Source organism: Nelusetta ayraudi, unplaced genomic scaffold (assembly GCF_046127955.1).
Source record: "Nelusetta ayraudi isolate G7.1 ecotype Tasmania unplaced genomic scaffold, CSIRO-AGI_Nayr_v1 ptg000194l, whole genome shotgun sequence".
Lineage (NCBI taxonomy): Eukaryota > Metazoa > Chordata > Actinopteri > Tetraodontiformes > Monacanthidae > Nelusetta > Nelusetta ayraudi.
Window position 1 is genome coordinate 795,822 of NW_027466243.1, and position 14,910 is coordinate 810,731.

A 14,910-nucleotide genomic window follows, 5' to 3' on the forward strand; every position below is an offset into this window, starting at 1 on the left:
CAAACAAAAAGCATTTTACTCAGTCAGATAAGATTACTAAATGCTGGATGATACACTGTTTTGTGCATTATTTGGGTAAATAAAATAGTTCTATTATTCATACCTCCGCCTACCATTTATTATTACCTAAGGCATAGGGCATTTAAAAAAACAAAACAAATGTCATTCCGGTGTGCCACCCGCCTGTGCCCCGAGCTTGCCCCCCCAAGAAAAAAATTCTAGGACCGCCCCTGTTTCCAACACTGTGGATGCTCGGTTGTTTATTGCAGCAGACAGATAAACAATTAAACGGCTAAAGCCATCTATTCCACCGTGAATGACAAATCTCCAGCTTTTGGTAAAAAAGGGAGAGAAGATGGAAAGAGAAATCTAAAATATATAAGGCATCAGATAGCTAATTGAAAAAGGTTCATGCACAGCTTATTTGACACAAAAAAGGTATGGTACAAAGATGAAAAGATTTGGAGTGGGTAGAAAATCTCAATGTTTCATTTGTTCAAGTATTTAAAAACAGTTTTGAAAAATACCGTATTCATTTGTGGTTTCCATCTATGTGCCACATTGCATTTGGTGCAGGAACAGAATACTGCCTCCGTCTTAGTGTGCGATTGGCCAAGGCTCGCACTTCAGTCCCAATTGGGTCCACTCTTCTTAAGGAATCACGTACTCTTTGAACTACAACAACAGCAAAAAAAAAAGAAAGACAAACTACATAAAATATTAAAGGCACAAATCCGTGTTAACACAGATAATGCTGACAAAAGGTATGATTTCATTTATTAAATACCCCCCCTTTCTTTTTTTAAATATACCGCCATTCTTTTTTTAATCATCCATGTAAGCACTTTTAGCTACATTTTGTACGGAAAGCGTTATACAAATAAAGCTAATTATATTTGTTTGTTTCGGTTAAACTGATGCACAATACAGATTACTGAATACATTCATGTGGGGATCAACTTCATATCAAACTTACTTTGCACTCGTAATCCCCTGGCATGAAGGAATGCTCTCATCATTCTGTACCCTGTGTTTGGGTGACTGAGTTGGATTTCTGCAATGACGGCATCCAGCTCTTCATCACAAAGCGCTGAATGCATGTCCGACATTCTAAACAAACAAAGAATAATTCCTGAAATTTTACTTGGCAAGAGCCAAAACATATATGATTAAAAGTGTCCATTTTCACTGCAACCATTTTGACGTGTATTTGTTGTATCATTAGTGTTATTAGGTACAAGTGTTGCTGCGTTCATTGCAAGGTTAACGTCATTTGCGTCAATAGATATGGAAAACAACTACACTTAAGTTTAAAAGAAATGTGCACGTTTTGGAAATGGCAATTTCTTCTTCTTCTTCTTCTTCTTCTTCTTCTTCTTCTTCTTCTTATTATTATTATTATTATTAGTGTTCTGTTAAGGTGAAACAACAAAGAAGCCTTTAAGTCTAAATTGTTTAATAAATAGGTTAAGAGCAGTTGGTGTAAGTATGAAAGTCATTTCATTTATTTGTTGCATTAAGAGAAGCATTTATAGAGCGTCGTTGCCACCTACTGGCATCTTTCAGTAGTATTTCTGTTGTAATTTTAAAGCGAACTTTATACCGGAAGTAAGACACGGGAAACACACTGCCAGCGTTTTCTGATGAGCACCCGTTCCTGTAAACCAGTGTTTGTGTGCCGCGAGATATTGTCAGGTGTGCCGTGGGAAATTATCCCATTTGTGTGCCTGTGCAGTCTAGCGCCTGGCAGAGTAATCATGTAGTACTCTTCCATACCAGTAGGTGGCAGCAGCAGGTAGCTAATTGCCTTGCGCTTGGAGACAAGCGAATTAGTGACGCATGGATGCAGCGACAGGTGTGTGGATTGTGGATAGCGGGACGACGGTTGAAAGTGATGGATAAGTTTTTGAAGAGGAAAAATGCTGACTCTGAACTGGACCCTGGACAAAATCCGGACCCAGATGAAGGCCCTAGTATGAGTGGAGGCAAAGACGGTGACGTCGAGCAAAGTTTCTGGCGTGAGGCAATACAATGAAAGCTATCTTTCATTTGGATTTACTTTTACCGGAGATGCAACGGCACCGACTCCGTTGTGCTTGGTATGTGGTGAAAAGCTCTCCAACAGTGCTATGGTCCCAAGTAAGCTTAAACGCCATCTCCAAACGAAACAGCCCTCAGTTCAAAAGAAAAATGTGGAGTATTTTGTTCGCCTGCATGAACACACGGAGAAACAGGCAACTTTCATGAGAAAAACCGCAAAAGTAAACGAGAGAGCCCTTAAAGCTAGCTACCACGTCGCTGAACTAGGGTTGCCACCTACCAGAGTTACAAATTCGGGACCTCTGGGGGGGGGGGGTGTCTCAAGTCTGTCGACTGGGGGGGGGGGGCAAGCCATACTATTTAATCCGTGTCCTCCTATGGTACTTCCGTGGGAGGAAGCTCATCGTAGAGGTCACGTGCTGGATGCTCGTCACTCCAACAATCACCTCGGGGAAGTTCTGAGCCAATCGTTGCGGTTGAGCAAGTTAGTGAATTGAAAAGTGAACAGTCATAACAGGTAAAGCTTGCTGCTGGAAATAATGCCCTACAAGTGGATTTGATCCTCACTGAACCCAATTCAGACAACTCACCCTCCACTTTTTTTGTTTTGTATGAGCATTTAAAAAAAACAACAACTATATAATATACAATAAATAATAATATGGATTATGACCATGTATGTTTTGGAGTTCATTGAAAGAGGTTAATAAAAATATATATATAATATATATATTATATATGTACATATATGTGCGTGTGTGTGTGTGTGTGTGTGTAACTTTAACTAACTTATCTATTTCTATCCATCTATCAAACTTACTATCTAGGGATCTTGATATTGTATTGGCAGATGCATTATCACGTGTACATGTGGACTAGCTGCGAAATTCTTATTTCGGGGGAACTGAGGTTTTTCTTGTTTAGTTTTGTTTGTAGGTATGTTAATAGGGTTTGGTTCTTAAGGGAGGGGGTGTTATGACCCACAGGTGGGTCTAGGTGCCTCTATGTTTCTGTGTGTGTGTGTGTGTGTGTGAGAGTGGATGACGCCTTGCAGGTGCGGTCCTGGATGTCGGCTGCTGATTGGACGCGCCACGGCTGAGAAGGAGGAGCAGTCGAGCCAGCCTGACGGTCATCCCTCCTCCGCTCCCAAGTCTGCAGTTAGTCACTTCTGAAATGGCGTTAGAGCACGCAGCCGTAGGGGTGGGCTGCCATTTTCTTTGTCCCCTCTTTTCTCCTGTTTATTGAGTATGTAGGGAGGTTAGCCTTTCTGTATTTGGCTTCTCTTTCTTTCTTTAGTTAGTTCTTAAGGCGAGCTAGTTGGAGTTTGGTTTATTATTTTGGCCTGGGCCCACCCTGAAGCCTTTGCTGCCCACCGGTTAAGTTGTTTTGTTTATTTCATTTACTGATCAATAAATGTTTTTGTTGAAAACCGCCAACTGCCGTGAGAAATTAATGAGCCTTGGGAGTGGGGGAAGGTGTCCCACACGTTGCGTCTCGGTCCCCCTAGACGGGACGTAACACAGAGTTTTCACCGTGACAGCAGGTTGAGCTCCTACCGTTTTACAAGTGACGTCGTCAAAGAACTACCGTTAGTAAACTTTTAAATTATAATACACTCTACACTAATTGTAATTTCCTGCCCGTGGTTCTATATTGCAACAGTTGACGGCTCATATCAGCAGATAAGCAGCAACAATCTGGGCATTGCGGGTGATTCATAAATATGTCATTTCTTATTAATTAGCCCATAAGTGTTGTACACCAGTGTGACACCAAATGCTTGTTGCTGACAGCAGTGAAGAAATGAGACTCTAGTGGTTCTGCACATTAGTATAAATAGAGTGATTCTCTATCATTACATGACAGGACGGCGGCACTCTGACAGATTCCATGAACCTGGACACTGATGATCCAGACTCCGGTCCAGATGAGCCAACAGGCCACAGTGGAAACGGGTCAGAGCATGGACTGGCTGCTGAAAGGATCCAGGTAGGTGGCGCTGTCATCCCAAGTTGTGTGGTGTGGAGGATCAGGGCCAAAGTTCCAGATGCTCACAGATGTGACTGTGGATTCAGGAGGAGTGTTTGAAGGCTGGACTCCCAACAGTGATTGGCTGCTGAGGACCTCTCAATCACAATCAGGTTTTTTAGTGGCTGTGAGATTGAAAGTGAGATTGCATTGTCCAGGTAGGAGGACAGCAGTCAGCCATGTTTCACCTCCAGTCAACACGCAGTGGTTCACATGAAGGTCCAAGAGGCCTACAGACCTATACTGAGTCTGGACGTGGCAGTACAGTTGGATCATTGTCTTTGTTGTGTTGTTTGGTCATTGTGATCCAATGTAATGTGAGTGTCACAGTACTTTTCCATTCAGCATGCCAGCCACTCCCACCTCATCAGCCACTCCACTCACCTGTGCTCACAGCTGCTCTTCATCTGCAATCAGCTCAGTATATATGCTCCTGCTCCACACCCATTCTTTGCCAGATTGTTCTTTGTCCCCATGCAAGACCTTCCAGCGTTTCTCTGCCTGATCACCCGTTGTCGACCGAGCCTGTCCCTGACCCGATCCATCTTGGATTTCCCTGGTGTTCTGACCTGCCCGCTTCCGCTCTTGGTAATCCGCCTCCTGCCTTCTCGGTTCCGACCCCGTTTTTCCCTGACGTCCTGCCTCCCAGCAACCCGACCAGCCTTCAGTCCCCGACCTGCCTCGTCCGCCAGCTCCCCGGCAACCCGACCAGCCTTCTGCCCCCGACCACGTCTACAGCCTCTGCGTCTCTGGTGTCTGTCTGCCTGTTCCCTGGCCCTTGTTGGTTCGGGCCTGCTACTGATCCAACACCTACCCCCTCATTGCAATTTCTACTACGCTGTTTGTGCTGCATTTGGGTTCACACCACGCCCCGTTTCAGTACAATCTGGCCCAAAACATGGACCCAGCGCACGCAGCGTCACCAGAGTCACGCCTGGAGTGGATGGAGAGTGTTCTTCAGCGGCCTGAGACTCTGCTTGCCTCTACTTCAGCGGAGGTGCGTCAGGCTGCTGCCACCCAGCAACAGGCAGCTACAAGCCAGGAGCAGGGGCTAGCTGTGTTAGCCGCACAGGTCCAGCTGCTATCCACTACCCTCTCACAGATGATCGCTCCAGCTGCTCCTACAGCAACCTCTGCCACACCTCCACCAGTTATTCCTGGGCCCGTTTCTGAACCACGTGTCGGGGCACCGGAACGCTACTCAGGGGATCCGGAATCCTGTAATCCTTTCCTCACAAACTGCTCCATCCTGTTTGCCCTGCAGCCTCACACCTTTGCTTCTGAGGCGGCCAAGGTGGCTTTTACTATTAACCACCTCACCGGAAGGGCTCGCCTGTGGGGAACTGCTGAATGGGAGCGCCAGACTCCAGCCTGCATCTCCTTCCAAGCCTTTTCTGCTGAACTTCGAAAGGTTTTTGGAGTGGCTTCCCAGGGTCCTGATTCTGCAGGAGATCTTCTGAATCTTCGCCAGGGGGGTCGGACTGTGGCAGACTACTCTATTGACTTTCGAACGCGGGCCCACCATAGCAGTTGGAATGGTGCTGCCCAGTGTGATGCTTACCTCTTGGGCCTGGAGAGCTACATTAAGGATGAGCTGGTCTCTTATGAACTTCCCACAACACTGGATGAGCTCATTGAGCTAACAACGCGTTTGGATCGTCGTATCCAGGTCCGACAGGATGAGAGACAGCGAGAGTGGCGTAGCAGACGTCTTCCAGGCCAGCCTCAGCCCCCTTCAGCTCCCATGGCTGCATCACAGGGACATGATCCTGAGCCCATGCAGGTCGGTAGAACCAGCCTTACACCAGTGGAACGCCAGCGTCGCCGCCAGGGGAACCTTTGCCTGTATTGTGGTCAAGCTGGTCACTTTGTTGCCCGTTGTCCAGCAAAAAGCCCGGACCCACCAGTAGAGAGGGACGTACTGGTGAGTCAAACTACTGAACTGTTCCCTAGGAGGCGCCCCCTCTGCCAGGCTCGTCTTCTGCTGGTGAGGGGGTCACACACCCTGGCTACCTTCATAGACTCTGGGGCTGATGTCTCCCTCATTGATGATAATCTGGCAAGGCAGTTGGACATCGACCGGGTTCCACTTTCTCAGCCAGTTCCTGCCAGTGCCCTGGACGGTCATCTCTTGGGGACTGTCACCCATCAGACCATTCCAGTACAGATGCTCATCTCTGGGAACCATCATGAGACTATTCGTTTTCATATCCTGAGTTCACCTCGTGTTCCTCTCATCCTTGGATATCCCTGGCTCCGTCGCCATAACCCACATGTTGATTGGACGACAGGGTCCATCCTGGGGTGAAGCTCTGCATGTCACAAAGTCTGCCTGAAGCAAGGCTCAGCCCCTCAAATCATGTCCAGAACTGTCTCTTCTCCTGACCTCACCGGGGTTCCACCTGAGTACCACGACTTCCAAGAGGTCTTCAGCAAGGCCAAGGCTACCTCCCTGCCTCCGCCTCGTCCGTATGACTGCGCCATCGACCTTCTTCCTGGCACCAGCCCCCCTCGTGGCCGTCTTTACTCTCTATCTGCACCTGAAAGAGAGGCTATGGAGACCTACATTAATGACTCCTTGGCTGCTGGAATCATCCGCCCGTCCTCTTCACCTGCTGGCGCAGGATTCTTCTTTGTGGTGAAGAAGGACACCACCTTGAGGCCATGCATAGACTATCGGGGCCTTAATGACATTACAGTGAAGAACCGGTATCCTCTCCCTCTCATCTCGTCAGCTTTCGAGCTCCTGGAAGGTGCCACGTTCTTTACCAAGCTGGATCTCCGTAACGCCTACCACCTGGTCCGTATCCGTGAAGGGGATGAATGGAAGACGGCCTTCAACACACCCACTGGGCATTATGAATACCTGGTCATGCCTTTTGGTTTAACCAATGCCCCGGCAGTATTCCAAGCCCTGGTCAATGATGTACTTCGTGACATGCTCAACAAACATGTATTTGTCTACCTGGACGATATCCTCATCTATTCTCGCACCAAGGAGGACCATATCCACCACGTCCAGGCGGTCCTGCAACGGCTTCTGGAGAACTCCCTCTTTGTAAAGGCAGAAAAATGTGAGTTTCATGTTTCTTCTGTAGCCTTCCTGGGGTACATCATTGGCCAGGGAAGCATCGAGATGGACCCGGCCAAAGTCTCTGCCGTCACCGCCTGGCCCATCCCCGAGTCCCGGAAGCAGTTGCAGAGGTTCCTGGGCTTCGCCAACTTCTACAGACGCTTCATCCGAGGGTACAGCACGGTGGCAGCCCCTCTCACCGCGCTCACCTCCTCCAAGGTGCCCTTTTGCTGGACTACTGCTGCTGACGCTGCTTTCCAAGCCCTCAAGACTCGCTTCACCTCTGCCCCCATCCTCCGCATGCCAGACCCTGACAGACAGTATGTGGTGGAGGTCGACGCCTCGGACGTCGGGGTGGGGGCGATCCTCTCCCAGCGGTCGGTTGACGATCAAAAGCTCCACCCCTGCGCCTTCTTCTCTCGGCGGCTCTCCCCAGCTGAGATGAACTATGACATTGGTAACAGAGAGTTACTGGCGGTCAAACTGGCGTTGGAGGAGTGGCGTCATTGGCTGGAGGGGACCAAGCAGCCTTTTCTTGTCTGGACTGACCACAAGAACTTAGAGTACATCCGTTCGGCCCGGAGGTTGAACTCAAGGCAGGCTCGGTGGTCCTTGTTCCTCACTCGATTCAACTTCACTCTCTCCTACCGCCCAGGGACCCGTAACGTGAAGCCGGATGCCCTGTCCCGCCTGTTCCAGAAGGGGGAGGATGACGCGGCAGCCCCGGGTTCAGATACCATCCTTCAACCTGCCCACATGCTCGCTGCTTTGACCTGGGGAGTGGAGGAGAGAGTTAAGGCTGCCCTGGAGAACCAACCTGGGCCCAGTGCCTGTCCCCCCGACCGGCTCTTTGTCCCCGCTGCTCTGCGCTCGGAGGTTCTCCAGTGGGCCCATAGCACACACCTCACCTGCCATCCTGGGGTCCAACGTACGAAGGAGTTTCTGCAACGGAGGTACTGGTGGGCATCCCTGGACCAGGACACACGGGAGTTTGTCAATGCTTGCCCTGTCTGTAGCCAGCATAAGACATCACACCAAGCTCCTGCTGGTCTCCTAAGACCCCTCCCAGTGCCTCACCGCCCTTGGTCCCACATCTCCTTGGACTTTGTTTCAGGCCTTCCACTCTCTCTGGGCCATACCACCATCCTGACCGTTGTGGACAGGTTCAGCAAGATGGCTCACTTTGTTCCCTTGACCAAGCTCCCCTCAGCTAAGGAGACTGCAGAACTAGTCCTTCAACACGTCTTTCGTCTCCATGGCCTTCCTGTCGATGTGGTGTCTGATCGAGGTCCTCAGTTCACATCTGTTTTTTGGAAGGAATTCTGCACACTCATCGGGGCTTCAGCCAGCCTGTCTTCCGGGTTTCATCCCCAGTCCAACGGCCAGACAGAGAAGAAGAACCAGCAGATGGAGGTAGCGCTTCGCTGCATCACCTCCAGCCATCCTTCGTCATGGTCGCAGCAGCTGTTATGGGTGGAATACTGTAAGACAGTCAAATCCACATCCTGAAGTGTTTTCTCTAACAATGGAAGTTCTTCAAAGACAGGGGTTCCAACTGTGTGTATCTCACCTATTGTAATCCGCTGATATGATTTACATGTCGCGGGAAAGGAACCCCCGAGGGCCAAAAGGTATCTCCTTGTGTTTGTTGGATTTGCATTCAGGGACTGTCTCTGCCTTTTGTTTAGAACTTTCCTTTGAAATGTTGTGAGTGTCAGTGCGAGAGGTATGAAGGTCTTGGTGATCTATTGTTGCTGTGGAAAATTACCCCTGATGACCAAAAGGTTCCCGAGTAGGAAGAGTTGATCTGATTTGAATCTTTTAAATATGCATTTTAGCAGTGTCTCTGTTCTGGGAGGATATTTAAGGGAAGGAACAAGAATCTGGAGGGTCTTTCTTTTCTCTCCTTTTCTGGGACCGACTCTCTCTCTCTCTCTCTCTCTCTCTCTCTCTCTCTCTCTCCTCTTCTTCTTCTTTTTCTTTGACTTCTTGATTTTTTCTACCATCATTTTTACACAACCGGTCTGTTACATTTTTGCTGCATTTTTACTCTGGACATCGCAATAAACTGGTATGTTATCCATTCCCCTTCAATATTAACTTGTTGAGACTTTTGTTTCTATGTGGAGAACAATCTGACATCAGATATTGATTTAGTCTTCAGTTATATGGTAAATTCATTTGAGTAATGCTTGTACTCTTTACCTCTGAGTTGAATAGAAAAGATTGAGTGTCATGTTTTTCTAACTATTGAGTTGGAAGATATAAACCTCTGAACATCTCAACCTAGATGTCTGGGCTGTTCTTCTATGTTAAGAAGGTCACTGAATGCTTTGTCTATATCTGCCATCACTGAACTAAGATAGGGATTAATCAGAATCCCAAAGCCCTTAGTTATATGGTAAGTTTCACTGGACATTATTCAAACCCTTAACCTCTGAGTTGGTCAGATAAGATTGGGTATCATGTTCAAATAACCTCTGAATACTCCAACCCAGACATCAGGCTATTCTTCCATGTTTAATGAACAAACTGAATAGTTTTGTTAATTTATAGAAGCCATCCCTGAACTGAAGACTAATGTCAGATCACGAGAAGTTTATTATTATTGAGTCTATATTCTTAATTGTTAATCAAGTCTTTCTCTCAATCAATGTATAAAAGTAAAGTTATTATTATCAAATGGAGTCAGATTAAATTAATTATTATGTATTTTACTTTGAAATCCTCACATTGACACCGGAACGACGGAATACGTATTGGGGAGATATTACTATTTGTGTCTAGATATTTCCTCCCCTACAGTTTGGTGACCCTGACGTGATCTCGCGATCGCATTAAGCAGGAAGGCGAGAGAAGTCAATTCCGGTACGTTTAAGTAATGAGGTTTGAATTCCTGTGTGTCTACCTACAGTTTCTGTGGTAAGTACAAATTTACGGCAGTTATAAAGACTGAGGGAAAGTTTGAACACACATCATATATAGACACATAATATAGAACGGATCGACATATCCATTGTGAGATCGGAGATCGTAGAAATCCGATGGGGGGAAAAGTTTCATTTCGCAACTCACTAGGACAGGAGTGTGTAGGCATAGATGAGCAGATCATGGACATGGCTGGTTTACGTTTATACAAAACGTTAATTCGTCTGCGCGATCTCGGCGTTGATTTAGAATGGGATAACAGTGAAATTCTTCACTGGTATTCCACAAAGGGAGTTGCACTAAAATCTAAAGGCAAATTTCACGATCTCCCTATCGCAATTGTTTATTTACTCCGGCGCAACGACTCAAAAACCATAACAGAAGGTCGCCGCACTTTAGAGAACATCCGAGATTTTGAAACATTACGCTCCGAAGAAACGAAAAAATTACGCGCACAAATTGATGCATTTGATTATGAAAAAATAAATTTGGCGAGACAAATCGAAACAATGGAGACTGAAACTAAACAGCTTAAACAAAAGCTGAACTTAGACAAACGCTACACTTCCCAACTGGAAGACTACTGTGGCGATGCTGGCTTTCCAGTTGCAGCTATAAAACAGGCTGTTATTAGCTCCAAATGTGTTGAGAATTATGATCAAGACGACAGTGAAGATGAGGATATTACCCTCATCACCGGGTGCCCTGTAACTCAGGTCGACACCGACAATGAAATTCTGACAACCTCCGCAGTTTTCGCAACAGCAGAAAGCCCGCTCTATCCGTCCCTCAGCCGGCGCACCTCTCACTCGAAGCAAAACAATCGAAACCGAATGAAAACTCGTCTCAAAACAGACACAATTCCAAGAAAATCCGTCAATGTTTCAGTCGTCAAAACAGTTACAGATGCGAACAATGGTGTAACCACCATTACCAGAGCATTGTCTTGTGAAGAAACTTCAAAACATCGTGAGGTTATCGGCATCATGCCCCGCCGTGGCCCGTTCCAGAGTTACTGGGACAAACTAATGCTCCAAGCATTAGTTTACAATCTAGAGCCCCGCGATGTGTGGCAGATAGTTTTGCTTACAGTTCCAGAAGAGTTACACTCTAAAATTCCTCAAGAATTGAGAACTGGAACAATCCTTGAAAGACAGCCCGGTGAAACTAACGACGACATTTATAATAGAATAAAAGAAGTTTTGCTTCAGATGAGAGGACCACCAAAGGCCGAGTGGCATAGAATCCTTGATCTTAAACAATCAAGTAGAGAAACATTTGAGACTTTTGCAGAGCGTATGTGGGTGATTTTTAGAGAATACAGTGGGATAGAAGAATGCGATCGTAACCACGAAATTCTCTTACAGATGCTACGCAATAATGCTGGACCACTTGTTCAGAATGCGTTGGCTCTGGGTGGAGACCCACCTCAGAATACATTCAACGCACTCGTTGAATGGGCCACAAAAATAGAGCAGCGATCAAAATTTCTAAAGCCATGCCCTGTAGCGGCAACTCAATGGGTAGCCGAGAGAGACAATAATGTCATTATCTGTGACTATTGTCATCGATCTGGCCATAAACTTGAACGTTGTTTCAGACTGAATGGTGAATTCAGGAAAACAACTCATAAATCTATGCAAAACCATTCAAGAACCTCTCAAACCAGACAGACAACGGCGATTAGTTCTCAAACAGACATCCTCGATGATCTAGAACGAATGAATGACCAAAAATAGGGATGCGTGGCCTCCATTGGGAGCATTGTTTCCAGCAGCAACCGTATAATAGTAAAATCTAATCTTGGAGGCCGATTAGTCGACATATTAATTGACACCGGTGCTGCTTGCTCCTGCACAAATATCCCGTTACCTCTGACAGACGAGACCATTCAATTCAAAGGGATAGATGACACACTAATGACAGCGACCCTTACTAAACCAGTCCGACTTGATTTGGGTGCAATAGTGCTAACTGAGCCGTTCTGGTATTTACCAGGAAACAGCGAGGGTACTGTTTTGGGCATGGACATAATGGAAAAGCATGGCTTTATTATTCACTGTTTGGAAAAACAAATTGAGATTGCTCCAGAGAAAACGAACAAGAAACAATCGCTCAGAAACCATGCAAGCATTATGTCCATCACCACCTCTGATCAAGAATTCCAAGCGTGTCAAAACTCCATGTCTGTGATCAAAACCCGAGCAAATGTGCAGAAAAACCTAGATGTACATGAACCAACAAACATTGTTGACCAGTCAGCCAAGCAGGCAGCAATACGTCGCACAGATTTGACATTGGAAATGTCTGATACATCAGCTACAAGAGCCATCCAGACTACACCTATTGACTTAAAACAACAATTCTGGTGGCCAGCAATGGCTGGAGATGTTGACGGTTGGTGTGTTTCTTGCCTTGTGTGTGCTAACTTTAACCCAGGAAAACCTGGCTGCACTAGACTGTGCAGGCCTAATCCACCCAAAGACCCGTGGGGAGCACTGCAGATAGATTTCGTTGGTCCACTTCCCAGTGCCAAAGGGGGGTACCGCTCTTGCCACGTCATAATTGACAAATTCACTTGCAACAACACTGCAAGAACATTGGCACAGGCTTTAGCGAACCAAATCATCTCTCTGTTTGGAGCACAGCTTCAAATCGAATCAGTCAAGAGCAGCCATTTCGCAGGTTTTCTTTTTCCATTCCAGGAACTCCAGATGCCAAGAAAGCATCCAGAACAACCTGTATCCAGCTGGGTCAACGAGACCTACTTACCCATAGTTTTAACTGTGGGAGATGGGTATGGAAATATTCTATGGGGCCATACACACCTCACATTACACTTCTTTCAAAACAGTCAGTCAAATGGTCCCCCGGACTAGAACCGGAACAAAATTTTGTAACAACAAAATTTGCTGTAGTGAGGGAACCACCCATCTCCCCACTCTCAATATAACAGATAATATACAAATTTCCACGACCTTACAACTTAGTGTCAACACCAAGACACACCTCACTCCAAAATTTGGCTCTATTTAATTAATGTTTTAAAAGCCGAACCATGGACTAGATCCTAAAAAGTGTTATAACATGAAGGATCTAGAGCAAAAATTACATTTAGCTGCATGCATACAGCTCCACATAATTTTTAGACACATAGTTCATACAGATTTACTATTTAACCAAACTCCGCAGAAGACCAGCACAAAACTTGAATTAAATCTGGGACATGTTCATTTAACTGTTAGCCTTTTCCTTTTCAATTCGACCGGATTTATTGAACGTGACATAGCTTGCAGAACATTCGCAAAAGATTTACTCACAACTACTAGACAAAAGATTCTGTTTACATAAGACTCTCACACATGCCTTAAATGATTTGATTAATGCTCTGAATTTACATTGATGGTTCACGTCCAAAAAGAATGAAAGATGTTAATTATTCAGAATTACTTTTTATTTTCATTGTACTTTTATTGTACTTTATTAATGTCTACCAATAATTAATGTATTGGTTGTATTGGGTTCTTTGTCACTTTCCCACTTATTCACCCAGAACAGGTTTTTCCAAATTCCATCACCATATAAATCAGGTAATAAAATGGGACCACATCATGGGGTATATGACAGTAAGAGACACTGAGACCTGGTTCACTTCTCGCACATGTTGTCATGAAATTCCCAGTTGTATCATCTGTACTTGTAACACTTTAAAGCCTTTCACGTGGATACGCAGACACCATCCAGGTGTCACACACACAGTGGTGCGTCGCCCGTGAAATGAACTCTTTTTCTTTTGAGCGATTGACCTGTTTTTGCCCGGAGGTCACTGAAAACTTTTCTATGGGTCAAATCTACATCTTGGGCAGAATACCATTGAACCTGGACATCTCTCCCTGGTGGGAGGACATCTTCTACGTGGAAAGCACCCAAGCTCCAACAGACACCATGGACTGTGCTAAAGAGATGATTCTTAACACAGGTTATCATCTCACTGAAGCCCAGGTGCAGGCCAGTTAGCTAAGAGGACAGTGAAAACCTTGTCCAGTCCATCCACGCTTGGCTCAATATGCAAACACTTGAGTCACACACTTTGCCCTGGTACTCAGCCCCCTGCAACTACCAGATTTACAAAGACTGAGATGATACTACTATGGATGTGGGGAAGGACTGTCAATTCTCAACTTGACCCCTATCGTTTCATTCTGTGTTCATTTTTACTTTTGATGTTTGTTTTTTCCAGATGGCTCTCAGGGGCCAAAAGGGGGAAACTGTAAGACAGTCAAATCCACATCCTGAAGTGTTTTCTCTAACAATGGAAGTTCTTCAAAGACAGGGGTTACAACTGTATCAATCTCACCTATTGTAATTAACTTACATGATTTACATGTCGCGGGAAAGGAACCCCCGAGGGCCAAAAGGTATCTCCTTGTGTTTGTTGGATTTGCATTCAGGGACTGTCTCTGCCTTTTGTTTAGAACTTTCCTTTGAAATGTTGTGAGTGTCAGTGCGAGAGGTATGAAGGTCTTGGTGATCTATTGTTGCTGTGGAAAATTACCCCTGATGACCAAAAGGTTCCCGAGTAGGAAGAGTTGATCTGATTTGAATCTTTTAAATATGCATTTTAGCAGCGTCTCTGTTCTGGGAGGATATTTAAGGGAAGGAACAAGAATCTGAAGGGCTTCTTTCTTCTCTCTCCTTTTCTGGGACCCACTCTCTCTCTCTCTCTCTTTTTCACTCTCTCTCTCTCTCTCTCTCTCTTCTTCTTCTTCTTTTTCTTTGACTTCTTGATTTTTTCTACCATCATTTTTACACAACCGGTCTGTTACATTTTTGCTGTATTT

The 14,910-nt window shown here is 45.8% G+C and overlaps 1 pseudogene; it reads left to right on the plus strand.

Moving 5' to 3' along the window:
* Positions 1-12,783: 12,783 nt before the first annotated feature.
* Positions 12,784-14,681, plus strand: LOC142881423 (uncharacterized; annotated as a pseudogene).
* Positions 14,682-14,910: the final 229 nt, after the last annotated feature.